This window comes from Papaver somniferum, chromosome 5 (genome assembly GCF_003573695.1).
Source record: "Papaver somniferum cultivar HN1 chromosome 5, ASM357369v1, whole genome shotgun sequence".
Taxonomy (NCBI): Eukaryota; Viridiplantae; Streptophyta; class Magnoliopsida; order Ranunculales; family Papaveraceae; genus Papaver; species Papaver somniferum.
The window spans coordinates 73,268,434-73,282,885 of record NC_039362.1 but is presented as its reverse complement, the minus strand read 5'-3'; positions in this window follow the sequence as shown (position 1 = coordinate 73,282,885).

Genomic DNA, 14,452 nt, shown 5'->3' with positions numbered 1-14,452 from the left:
CTAAACCATCATAAATAATTTGTACGAGTTTCATCTTATCAAATCCATGGTGAGGACACTGAGATAGGAGATCATTGAATCTCTCTAAAAATCTATAAAGAGACTCTCCCTCTTGTTGCACACTAGCACTAATTGTCTGCCTAACACTGCAGTTTTATGCTTAGGGTAGAATTTCATATAGAAAGGCATAAGTTCCTCCATGTTTATGGATTCAGATGGTAGGTTGTTCAGCCAGGTCTTGGCTTTATCTCTCAAGGAAAAGGGAAACATCTTAAGTTTCAAGACTTCATCAGTAAGGTCTTTATTCTAATTGTCCCACAAATTTCCTCAAAGTCCCTAATATGGAAATAAGGGTTTCATCATCTTTTCCTAAGAATATAGGGATCATCTGGAGAATACTAGGTTTTATCTCGAAATTAGCCGTAGTGGCTGGCAATTTAATGCACGAAGCTCGGTTGGTCCTAGTTGGGAACATGTAATCTTTCAAAGTTGCCATCGCTGGCACAACAGAAGTACTAGGGGTACTTTCCTCACGAAGAGACAGATTTTTAAAACTGAAGTTTCCAAAAACAGGGCTCTCAAAAGAACAATCTTCGAGCTCCCTGCTTAAATCAGAAGAACTATTAGGTTTTTCGCTAATCAATCGACCTAGAGTATCTCTTTTCCAAGCCCTATTAAAAAAATCGGGAATACACTAAAAAAAATCAAAAAGAAATAAAAATCTTAATAGGAAGGTTCTAGCAATCACACAGCAGGCTGACTCGACTTTACCACAGCAAACCTAGAGATTTCTAGCAAACAACAAGCATGATGGCTCACTTAGATTGTTTCTAGACTAGCTTCTAAATCTCGAAAGGGAATTCGTTACAATTTAAGCAAACCCCTCTGGAATCAATCCGAGTCAAAGTAATTTGAATCGAGGCGAGGGAAGCTCAGTGGAGATTTGATACCCAAGGCCTCACCGCAGTACAAGGCGGCGCAGTCACGCATTCAACTCACAGAAACCGTCATGAACTTCGAAGTATGCTAAAAGAATAACCAATATCCTTCGAAATTTTTTCCTGACAAGCTCGATACCCTATAGGTCTCTTTCTAATCAGATTTTAAAGCTTGGGTTCGCGTTAGGTTTTGTTCTCCTAAAGCGGGCAAGAAGGGAGCGGTGATGAAATCCGAACCCTTATCTTGTTTAGGCCAGGCCTTGCCCTTTACTAGGAAAATAAATACAGTCCAAATTCGTCCTCAATCAATGATCACCTTAAGGAATACGTAACTCGCTTACAGGAGATTCGCGAGTGTTTCGGTTGGACTTACCTCCCGTACCAGACGGGGGATGAACCGTTGTCGTCGACTCAGGCCACGACTCCTATGCCGTGTGCGAACCCGAGGGGCCGAGGTGATATTGTAATCACCGTCCTTCCCTGCACACAGTTTGTATTTAACTACCCTTCCGTAGGGTTTAAAAATAATAATAATAATAATAATAAAGTCCAAGAGTCCAGTCCAAAGTCCAAATAAAGTAAAGTGCAAAAGAAAAAGAAAAATAACCTAAAAAAAAAATATAAAAATCTCTCTTTTTTTTTCTCTTTTCTATATATAAAACAAAAAAAAAGTCCTCTTTCGCTTTAAGCTTTTCCTTCCAAGGTCCTTAGTACTCCACTTCGAACCTGCAAATCAAAGACAAAAAGAAACGTAAAAAGGAAAAAAAATAATAAACCTAAAAAAAAATTCTACCTAAGAACAGGTCCGCGTCGGCGGCGCCAAAAACTTGATGTATTTTCAAATGTTGTTGTAGATAGTGGTGAAAACTGGGTTCTTTTCGAACTTGTGAAGGTAACTCTTTTTTTTTAAATTTAAGCAAATAAATAAATGAAGGAAATTAATAGCAATGTCAAGATTTTAGAAGGATTAAGGCTCAGGATTCACTACCACTTCAAGTTGATTGGTTATAAATAATATTTCAGAAATTATTATTAAGCTCTTTTTCTTATTAAATCACTTTTTAATTTAAAAGGTGTCCAAATATTAAGTTGTAATCCTTAAGCATGATTTATCAAAGAATTATTCTAAGCATAAAACATCAAACTGATTCACAACTAATTAAGAAAACCATTTTATCCTTTTTTTATATTTATCCAAGTGAATTAAATAAAGTAAATAATTAAAGAAATTATAAATAAAAATATTACCAATCAAACATGAGTGAATAGATCCTCCATTGCCTCAATCACCAAGAATTTAGCCTCTCATCGTGTTGGAAAAATACTCAAAAGATTTTATTAATGCTCAAAAGTTGATTACAAATGATGAAATAAGAAGAAAATCGTTTTAAGACCGTTCTTTGCGACCCACAGAAAGCGTCAGGAAACAACGACACTTTAGAAGTGCTGTAAGCACAACACCGAAGTCGCGGGAAAGGAACTGAGAATTGTCGCAAATATGCGACACTAGTCAACGACTCTCCTGGACTGTACAATGTTCTTCGTGTTCTTGGCTGAGCAGCAGCAGAACTTCTTCGCCTGTCGACCTCTTCTTTTGATTCTCTCGGCTCTAACTCTCTCCCAATGACTTGCTAAAACCTTATACTCTACCCCAGAAGTCTTTTTATACTCAACAGGTAGACGAAATCCTTTGCAATAACTCCCAAAAATCTTCCATTACTCGGACAGTTCATAATATATATTTTTTCCTTTTTTATTTCGATCACGTATCTGCAGCTGTTAATTTCATGGAAACTCACCTTAATTGTCTTCTACACGGTCCAAAAGTTTGTTAGAGTCCTCCATGCATCATCAGAACAAGTTTGAATTCCTCCAAAAATTCTCTCAAACCCGTGACAGACATGAACTGCGCTGTTCCCAACTCGTGAATTTCCTAGACGATTCTAGCCAATTTCGATCGAACCAAAAGCCCCCAACATGTTTGATAGGCCATATCACAACTTCCTACCAAAAATCAGCCATTAAATCTCATGAAATCACGTCCAATTCGTGAATCTAAGCGCTGCCAGTTTAGTGATCCATTTTCCCGCCCAAAAACAGAATTCAAAGGAAGAAGATGGTGTCCCCCTATCCAGAATGGAGGTGCAAATAACAAATGCCCAACTGAGGTGCCCCTTAGTAATTTGGTTGCCCCTTAACCAAAATGAGAGTCTGAATAACAAATGTCCTTCAAGGGTGCCCCGGGCAACTTTTCGAGCTGATTTTTCCAAAAATGTTTATTTCCTAAAAATACATAAAAACACAATATTAGTACAAAAATAGAGTTCCAACAATACGGACATTGAGGACAAATTAGACACAAAAATGTGTCTATCACTATGCAAAAAACAAGTGATCTTCTTAGCATATAATTCTGCAGAGTTGTTAATTTTGCTTTATAAGATCAGATATTCAACTTGTGAAGGCCACTTTCCGCTGGCCTGGTTTTCACTTTTGCTCATTTAGAATTTTAGCAATTATACGATTTTGTATTCCAAAGGTTGTGAATGCTACGAAAACGATTGCCTTAAACTAGTGAATTTCATGCAACTTTTACAAGTGTTTGATGTTATTTCCTTTCAACATTCCAAATTTGTTTAAGGGTTGTAAATTTGTTTTCAAAAGCTTTGCAATAAATAAGCCAATTAGGGTACAATTCTTCAATACAATACATGTTTGATTTGTTCCTAAACTTTGTAGTTATTCTTCTCTTATATAACCTTCTTAATAAAAATGAAAATGAAAAACACTCCAAGTTTGCTTGTCAAAATGTTATCAACAAAGATAATCGCTTAATTGCAGGCATGCAACTTCAATTCACCACAATAAGACTTTCAAAAGAAAAAAAAAAGGCATTCTTGGTATGGACAAATAAAATTGTCTAAATCTAGTTGTATAATACACCTTGTTGTTGGCCTCCAAGTCAGCGGCATAACAATAAAGCTACAAATGAAGCTTCACAACAACAAAAAAAAAAGAATGATGCAAGTAACATATGCAACCTAGTTTGGTGAGATATGTGTCCTTAAACTTAAGTTGGTGTAGCTTAAACAAGACACAATGACATGAAATACTTCATGAAATGACCTATGTACTTGTCTTAGATGTGACCAAGGACTAAACAATGCAACTAGAGTAATGAAACATGCCAAATGCATCATTATAGTCGGTTATTCGGCTAACAAAAGTGCATAATACTTAAGAGCGAAGTTGGTCAATTTTTAGGGATGGTTATTGGCATGACTTTACTCTAAATGTCTTACATGTCCTAGTTAGTTCCAGCACACGGAAACACGATAAAAGCTCCAAAGTGGTGGTTATAACATGATTAAGCGCAGTTGAAGACTTTACAACGTTTAGATGAATAATGAGACAATGTGGGGACAATTATGTAGTATTTTATAGCCGCAAAATAAGTTTATTACTTAACCACTTTGGAAATGTGTGTCATCATTGGCTCGAGTTATAAAAATCAGATTGTTGAAAATGCAATTTAAGTTGGTTATGCAATGCGTATGGATAGATGGTTCTCTAAGGGTTGAGCAAATAGTTATGCAAGTTTTAATCACTATACAACTATGTAAAAGGATTTGAAAATCAGCTTAAGAATGTCTAGGATTTTTCTTAGAGAGTGAGCATCGACTCTCGAGTTAAAGAGAGTTGGAACAAGTTTTGTAATATTCCTTTGATTCAATAAAAGTGCATTGTTGCTTCCTACCTTTTTTTATAGTAGTGTTGATCTTGTACTTTATAACATGACAAACCTCTAATGCAGTATTAGATTCATTAAGAGATAAAGAGAAAAGAAATTTTTTTCCAATCTTAGTGATTGGGTGTAAATTTATAAAGGCATGTGCGCAAGGATAAAGCACATATGAGCGAGTTAATTCACTAAACCATTGTATTGTCACGTCAAAACTCAATGACATCACAGAAATCAATTTAGAGTGTATGATACCTGTCACGGTATCAACCCCAGTTCCTAAGTTTAACACAATAAATAAACGAATGTAATTTTATGTAAGTGCATGACCGAAATAAAAATAAATAAATATAACCATTGCTTTCCATTGAGGAAACATACATATGATTCCAGGACTCAGATTATTTTTCATAGTTAACATGTTTTTTTTTATTGCTAGATCCTTGGGCATGCTGATGAGCGTGATGAAATAGTCAGCTAATTCTTCAAGCATATAAATAATAATAATTGGACTCAGATTATTAACTCTTTATTTTTCGAGTTAATAAAGTAATTAAGTGTGTGTAAGAAATTCGAAGTAGAATGATAGAACATGTAAACTATACAATATAAAAAGAGTCACAACAAATTTACGGGTGTGTGTATGTGTGGGTGTGTGTGTGTGAATCTGTAAATGGTAATAAAGTTAAATAGGTAAAGTTACTCTTACGCCCTACATTTGATTTTTCTTTCCTTTATGGAATATGTCACGAGTAAAACTGGAATCCACGTCATGCATATGCATACATAGACCTAATCCTTGCTCTTTATCACAATTTTAACCTTCAGCCAACCGATTCTACTATTATGGATTTGGACTAAAGACTTATCACGAGCTCCGTTTTTCTATGACAGACTTAGGGTTTATAAGGAAACTCTTGGTAATTTCTTCATCGTTGTTTGTCGTCTTTTGGTGATTGAAGATGTGAATCCACCATATTCAAACCCTAGTTCGTCAAAAAATGGTTGTTTATAGTTTGTATTTGTTTTAAAAGCTAGAAAAGACAATGTTTAGACAAATATTGATTTATCAACTCTTCTAGCACAGAACCAAGAAGAGATCAATCAGGTGGATACCTATCTATTGTTATCCCTAATTCGATTTATAATACTGATATTGATCAATGAAAATTCAGTCTTATTGGTAGAATGGATTTTATGGAGTTAAAATTGAAGTTTGGAGAAGTTAATTTTTTTGACGGAACAATGGAGATTAACATGAAAGTGTCAGATGATCTCTATGAATAAGGGTTGTTGTATGATTTATGATCAAGCTATCAAATGATGCCGACAAAAAAGAATTTGGGGAGAGGGACCATGGTTCGTCAATAACAACCTTTGCATACTCAGGATTAGTTTGCAAGATTTGATCCTAAGAATCAAAAATTTATACATGCGTTGATTTGAGTGAGTATCCTGGGGTTCATATAAAATTCTAGGATAAATTCTTCTTTCAATCAGTAAAAACCTGGGAAGACCAACTAAATTTAATGCTAAACCCTAAGTCATGAATATGGGTATTTATCTAGTCTTCTTGTTGATATTGATTTTTCTGAGCAAGTTCCTGATCAAATTTGTGTCATTGTTGGAGAAAATGGGTTTTGGCGACCGGTTGAAATCCAAAGACCTCCTAAATTTTGAGTTAATTGAAAGACTATAGGGACATGATCTCATAATGCAATTTTATTTTTATTTTTGTATTAAAGGTTAAAGATATTAATGAAGAGGATGGCGTTTCCAAGAAGAAAAAAAACTCTCAAGAACTTGAAAAACCAAGATTGATGGGTTGAATAGGTTAGAAAGAAGGTTGATGATGAACTTAGGTTTGCGAAGGTAACCCAATACAAAGAAGTTTTATCTCATTATGTTGTGGAAGTTTTTAATGATAAGGATAGTATTGCGGAAATGCACACTACTGGTTCAAAAGAAGGATTAAGTGCGAGTACTATACATGTATTTGTAAAGAAAAAACAATTATTCTTTCGGCTCCTAACCAAGTTGTTAAGGAAATTGCAACAATAATTGTTAATGAAATCCAAAGTACAACTACTAGCCATGGTACTAATGTTGTTAATACTGCAAATCCTGGTTGTTTGAAGGGAACTTGCTAGTATGATTTATTTAAGGAGGAAGGTGAGATTTGTTTACAAAAATGAAGAAACATAAAATGGACCTCCTCTCTCGAATTAGTCATGCTTCCTAGTGTTGATAATAATAGGTTCTATAGGTTATCCATGTACAAAGATAATAATGAATATGCTTCTTATTCAACATTTTCATCATCGATGGTATGGGAGAACATGGTGATAGAATATATTCTATATTTATTTGCATTGGAGAATCCAAATGTTTGGATAATTAACAAAAAGTTCCCCAGATGGTTTTCAACATGTTTTGTGCGGTACTGAGAAGAAAATGCTGCACCAAAACTAGAAATTACTTGCAAGCTCCTGAAAAGTATTTTCGGATGGACCGCATCGGATGAGCTCGTGATGTTTTTTTTTCTTTTTTCTAATTTTCTGATTCAAGATATTATAATAAACTATCTTAAGAAAAATAAATAATTGTGGACTCATCATCCATTTACAGTCCAAATTGTACTTCTGGAAGAATTTCTGTCCGGGTAGTCAAGAGCAATTATATTTAGATCTCCATTTGGGTATGGTACTTCTGGAAGAATTTGTAGAGTTCATGAATCAACCTTGCTATATTTTTCCTGTAAACTACTCGTAGGAATTATTAGAAAATGCATATGTAGTATACTCAACAGCTTACTTAAAAATTGAGCACATAATTTATAAAGTAACAGAGGATTAAAAAATATAAGTAGATGTTTTTAATTAAGGATTATTAGCACACTTGCTAAATTCAGTGCATTATATCTGAGTAAATCTAAATTCAAAGGCCCATGTTTTGGCAAACCGGAGAAAGTTCCAGGTTTTACGAACGATATCCGTAGGGTAATTTTTTTTAATTAAAATAAGTGGTCGGAAATTAAAAAGACATCAACAGATGTTTTTGATAAAGTATAAATACAATATCACGGCACATGTCATATTTTCTGATCAAAGCGCTCATGCCGTATTCAGTGTTCAATATTTGAGTGAATTTAAGCTTAAATGTACAAATGTGTCAGAAGATATAAAGCTTCACTTAAGGAAGTTTTCTTCACATAAAACAGAATCTTCCCCCTTAAAGGCCTTGACAAATAAAACTCTCACATTAAACGGTGATGAAACCCTCGCTTTCTATTGGCCTAGAAAGGCCTTTTCTAATGCAGAAGCTGTGGTGAGGACACTTGACATAACTCTATTGGTTGTAATAATTACAATTTGGTTACAATTTGGATACATCAAATACTTAACTGTCCGTTAGTAACAGTGTTGAAAAAAAAGGTAGGTAGACAATACTTATGTTAGAATTTACACTTGAATTATTTAGTTACACTGTGTTTACACCTATACTTAACTGTACTTTAGTAAGGGTGGATAAAATTCACGTCCAAACCGTTAAATAAAAAAACAAAAAAAAACGTGCATTTCTTAAAACGGGAAACTCTTAAAAAAGAATTCATGTTAAAAAAGAAAATCGTTGCCAAAAAAAAAAAGAAAACCGGGGATTCATCTTTTGTAGTACTTAATTAGGGAAATTGTGACCTTAGAGCAACTGCAGTGGAACGAGTATAACCAAAGACCAAAAACCAAATAAAACTAAAAAAATTGGGTTTAGTCCGTGGTGCTACGAAATGGTAGATGAGCATATTTGGTCGAGCATAATTAAAAGTTACGCCTCATCAGGCGAACTTTATAAATGAGCCTCATTATAAGTCAGCCCCATAATACTCTCCCCATCAGGCGAACTTCATAGATGCGCCTCACTCAAACGTGATTAAAAGTTACGCCCCACTAAACGCACGGAAATTATGTGTCCGCCTAACATCAAACTCAAGTAATATTTGCGTCTCACCGCGGGCGTAATTTTAAAATACGCTCGACCAAAACCAAACTAAAGATTAAATATGGTTTGGTTTTTGATTTTAGTCTAGTTTTTCATCTTTACTCCGTTCCGCTGCGGTTGATTTTTGGTCCAAATTTTTGGTTTTGGTCGTCGACTGTGGTTGCTCTCAACGTGGAAATCTGCTACTATAAGACAGTCGACTACTTATTTCAATGACCCAACAGTGTGCCTGCTATAGTGTGGAAATCTTACTTGATGCATGTAAATTTCAATAACCCAACAGCTCTCTTAATTTCTTTCTTTAGGGTTAAGGTGTGCTAAGCAGATAATGACAGTCAACCATCTGTTAGACGGTTTTGAGATCCGAGAAGGAAAAGAATGGGAGGAATAAGAGAAAAAAGACACGTGTCAGAGATCTGATGGATTATAATTAGTGAGTGCTTGCGGTTCACACACAGTAATATTTAATAAGTTGGATCCGGTAGCTAGGATGAAAAAGAAACATTCGACGGTGGGAACTTATATTAACATTGAGTCTTTTGCAAGTTAATTTTGAAGGAATGATTTGTCATCACAGATTCCAAGGGGTATTTGGAATTGTTTTATGTTTTCGTACCGTAGACCAAATTAAAAATACATCGTCATGAGATTGAGCGAAACTCCACACACACCGAATAAAAAATATATTGTCACAAGTTGGGATGAAGCTCCGCTCACTCCAAGCTAAAAAAAGAAAGAAAATGTCTGATGCGTAGCGCATGCACAAATCTTCACGTTGATGCGCCAGTATTACTAACATGTTTACTAAAATACTGGGCACCCTTTAACTACAACACAAAATTGGTTAAAAAGACCAAAATCAAGAATTTCTGGGTGAAAAAAACTTGTACATTTTGATATTGTTTAAATGAACAAAAATTAAAAAGATACTGTTCAAATGGACAAAAATATAAAAATAGCCAGGATGTAACCAGTTTCATCCTACCCATTTTCAAATATTTTTTCTTATTTTTAATTTATATCAGGATGCATCCAGTTTCATCCTTGCTATTTTTTAAGTTTAAGCCGCGATGAATCCACTTTCATCCTTGCTATTTTTTTTGTCCATTTCACCCATATTAATTTTTACTCGTCCATTTGAGTCACGTTTTAAATTTTTTGGACAAATGACCCATTTTCCGTAACTACAATACGAGGTTCAGTTGGGCAAAGCAGATAAGGACAATGATTAAGATCGGTCCCCACCACTTAAGACTCAGTTTCAGATTTTGTAGGCGAAGAACACTAGCACACCATGAAGGGGGGTTCTGATTTTTTTTGTATGTGAAAATTCTTTTGTATTAGAATAATTTTCTGTGGTTTAACGGAAGTACAGTACAGTCTACTTTAGACGATGTTACTAAAGTATAGTTAAGTACTGATGTTAACACGGTGTAAGAAAATTAATTAAATTAAAACTCTCACAGAAATATTGTCCACCATTTTTTTTGTTAACCATGTTACTAACAGACGGTTAAATGCTTGATGTAAACAAAGTCTAACCTAACTTTTAATTTTTCGACCAATAGAGTTATGCCAAGTGTATTTACCGTAGCTTCTACATTAAAAAAGACCTCATCGTCCGCGCAGTCGAGTTAAAAGAAAGAGCATGCCGGGTGGGTAGCATGGGCACTAATCTAGTATATATAAATATATTTTGCTGATTTTTTTGTGCCGCACATTATGTTAAACACGAAGACACTGATATACACAGGTTCTTCGGGCATTTCTGAATTACGCATGTTTGATTGTATAATCTACCGAATTCTTATTTCTCTTTCACGCCTAACACATGGATCCTTGCAGGTCCAGATCTCTACCAAGCACCAAATTGCCTGTACAACAACAGAATATTGGATCATGACATAAGCTTACTTTTTAGGGATAATTTTTACTTTAATAAATTTTAAAAAAATGCTTATGCTAGAAGGATCCCAGTAAAAACTAAAATATTGGGACCATCTACTAACTCCATACTTGCTGATCCAATGGGCTCTTGTAGTCTACAAAAGCTAAACCACACCACCTACTACTCCACTAAGCCATGTTTATCCTAATCAACCCACGTCATTTATGTGACATCCAGTTTGGTGTGCTTCTTCTATTGGCTATTTACATATCTTTTCCTTTTGTCTTTCTACGCATCTTTGTGAATTTTTCTTTCTTTCTTACATATCCAATCCAAAGTTTCAAATTCTTTTTTAACCCTGATTTTGGGCATACCAAAATCTTTCGAGGCATACAAAATAATAGTCTCATCTTGGGTGATCTTATAAGGGATATCCTATGGATAGTTCAATTACCTATATACTCTTAATATAAAAATTTAAAATCATTTTTCTAATCAAAATCAGTTTCCCTTAACATCTCTTCTTCTTCTTCTTCCTCCTCTAGCCGAACTCTTCCCCCTCCTGCGAAAAAAAAATTCATCATCGTGATTAATTGTCGATTCGTAAAAATTTGATCGTCGATTAAACTCAACCACATAATGACTCGTACAAAGAAAACTAGGGACTAGGCAAACCAAATCGTCTTCTAATCCATCAATTGAAGAAGAAGAACCAATTGAAGATGAAGGTGTAGAAACTGAAAATCAACCACCAATTGAACCAGAAACTGAACCAACTGCATCTCCAACTCCGGAAATAAGGATAAGAAAGTAAGTTTTACAAACCCAATCTCCTATTTGTTGTTTTTCATCGATTAAATGACGGTTACATTGTTGGGTTCGGCTCAAAATTGAGTTGCATTTTTAGCCGAATTGTTCATCACAAAAGCTTCCTGTAAGTGTATATGAACAATTCGGCTTAAAATTTCATGAAATTTCAAGCCGAACCTAGTCACAGATAGAGATGCATAGGGGTTCGGCATATTCGATAATCATAATATGTGCCGAATCTAGCAGATTTATGAGGTTCGACTATTACGATATTCTCAATATGTGCCGAACCAATAACAATATTTAACCCAAAAAATAACAAATTGATGTTCGGCTCATACGATTTTCGAAATATAAGCCGAACCAGTAATTATTATTTTTCTGGGCTATTCAGGATGTTGTTCGGCTCATAGATGTGAGCCGAACAGTTCATCAATTGGTAGATTCGGCTCATAGATGTTTCGCCGAACCTCAACATGTTTCGCCGAACCATGATCAAAAAAATCATCTAAACAACCTTTTATAATTCTGAAAATTATCTTAATCACTAAACAAAATATTTAATCACTAATCAATATTACTAACACTAATCGTAAAGGGCAGATTTGCCATTAAAAAAAAATTGGGTTAAGGGGTAATCTGATTTTGCTATTTCACAACCTTTTTTGTCTTCATGTGGTATGCCTTGAAAGATTTTGGTATGCCCAAAATCAGGGTTCTTCTTTTTAGAAAGAAGTTTTACTTACTCTCTCCATATGAGCCCACTGGAATTTCCTTTCCCAAACAGATGAAAGTATGAAGCTCTTCTTGCACTTGATTTAAAGTACACCGAGCACCTTCAATGATTTTTTGGCTTTAAACGGGAATAAAATTTTTGCAATCCGGATTCCTGAACCTTTACCTGAACCTTTAACTAGTGGCGAATCCGGTTAATAACAAGGGTGTGCATTTCCTATCCCTGTTCATTGGGCTTCCAAGCCTAAATTTCCCAGTATAAAATTTCCTCCAAGCCAAATTTTGCTTTCTTGCTACCTCCTAACAAGACTTTACTTCCCCTAAGTCTAGTTTCTAGCTTCATCGCTGCCCTTGGCGCATACTTTCACTTGATTTAAAGTACACAAAGCACCTTCAGTGATTTTTAGGCTTTAAAGAAATTTACCGGAATAAATTTTTTGTAACCCTGATTTCTGAACCCTTAACCCATAAGTTCAAGGGAAGATGCTTAACAGAATTTTTTTCAGTTTAAAAGGAAAACAATAACAAATACAATGATAAGACTGTTGAAGTGTCATTTTGTCGAGTTTAAAATCTTGAACGTACAATTTGTTTTCTAAAACTCAAAGGAAAATAATTATTCCAAAAACGATTAAAAAAAGTTTTAATATAATATAATAGCGTATCCGATCAAAATCAGTTTCTGCATACGGTTTTACGTGTACGATGAAATAATTAAATTTTTTCTTCAAAAGATACTTATAATCTAAATTAAAACTTGAAGAATAACAATATCTTGGATGATTTTGCGTACACTGCCGACCAGCTCCAACATTTTGTATGCATGCTTTCTGCTTTAAGCATCACTTAAATCCAAAGTAGGTGATCTTTTTCATATATTAAAGCCGATAATGCATACAAGTTAAGTAATCGTGATGTTTTGCATCTCAAACTTTAACCAACACCGGAACAATTCGTTTTGGATTGTAATTCTAGATTATAAACAAGTTTTTACCTCATGTCACTTAGTTTCACCATATCGATGAAACACCCTCAAATAAACATGCATATAATTAGCTCAGTTATACTCTTTTACAAGAAAAAAAATATAACTGAGCTAATTTGGTAAGGTACTAAAATCCATATAAGAGACACCCGATAAACTGATACCTCCATTAGTAGCCATGCAATTAATGGTGCAGGTGATCCTAGAACAAAAGAGCGATTCAGAGTAAGGGGGCGTTTTATTGATCTTCGATAATGTACTCTTTAAGAAACGCTAACCCGATCAAGAATGAAGCCACCACAGGTGTATTAAAATACAACTATATCTAGACTTTTTTGAGTTTCATGGCATGTTTCCGATTAGGGTTGGAAACATAAGTTATCCCTAATAACCAAAAAAAAGATTTGGTCCGAAAGTGACATAATCGGACTCATTATATGACTCGGTGAGTTGACTATGATTTTTGTTCTCCTCTAATCCATTTTTGTTCTCCCTCTAACAAAAATCGAAAAGAACCACAAAGAAAATAAAATATATATATATATAGTCATTCATATTTCTGTTTCGATTTTTTTACAAGTTCATACAAAAGAATTTAAATAATCCAAAAGTGTAATCAGATTTTGTAAATAATAGTAATTTTATTTTTATTATTAGATAAAGAGTACTCCCTCCGTCCTAAATTATTAGTCCGCTTTGTCTAAGTCAAGATATTAAGGAGACCAGAGGAGTATATAAAAATACCCCTATTAAATGGTATATTATTACTAAAATTAAAAGGAGCATATGGAGTATGTAAGAAAAATATATTGATAATTATGAAATTTATAGAAATATTTAAATAGAAGATAAAAAGAAAAGTCTTTATGGATTGATTTAGTAGATTTGTTTTCTATTGAGAAAGATATCATTTAATATTTAGATTGGTGATATTTAAAATAATTTTATAATTGTAAAAGTTTAAAGGACATATCTGAGAGTTTGACTAAAAAATATGATTATAAACAGAAGCTGGACAGTATTTTAGGACAGACGAAAATAGAATAGAGGACAGAAATTTTAGGACAGAGGGAGTATTACATTAACTAGTTGGAAGCCTAAAAAGCTAAGCTCCAACGTATTATTATTTTATTTTTATTATCAGATTTTTAAAAATAGTAAAATAAATTATTTATCTTCCACAAACACTGTTATATGTAATGGGTCGGGATCCTGTAAAAAAATATTTTGACAAAACATCTTGGCAAAATTTCTAGGCCATTAAATAAAATTTATCAAATGGTTGAAAACATTAACCCACGTGGCATCTAACTAACGCTATTCCTTGTTTGGAACTACTTATATGGAGATTAGGAAAA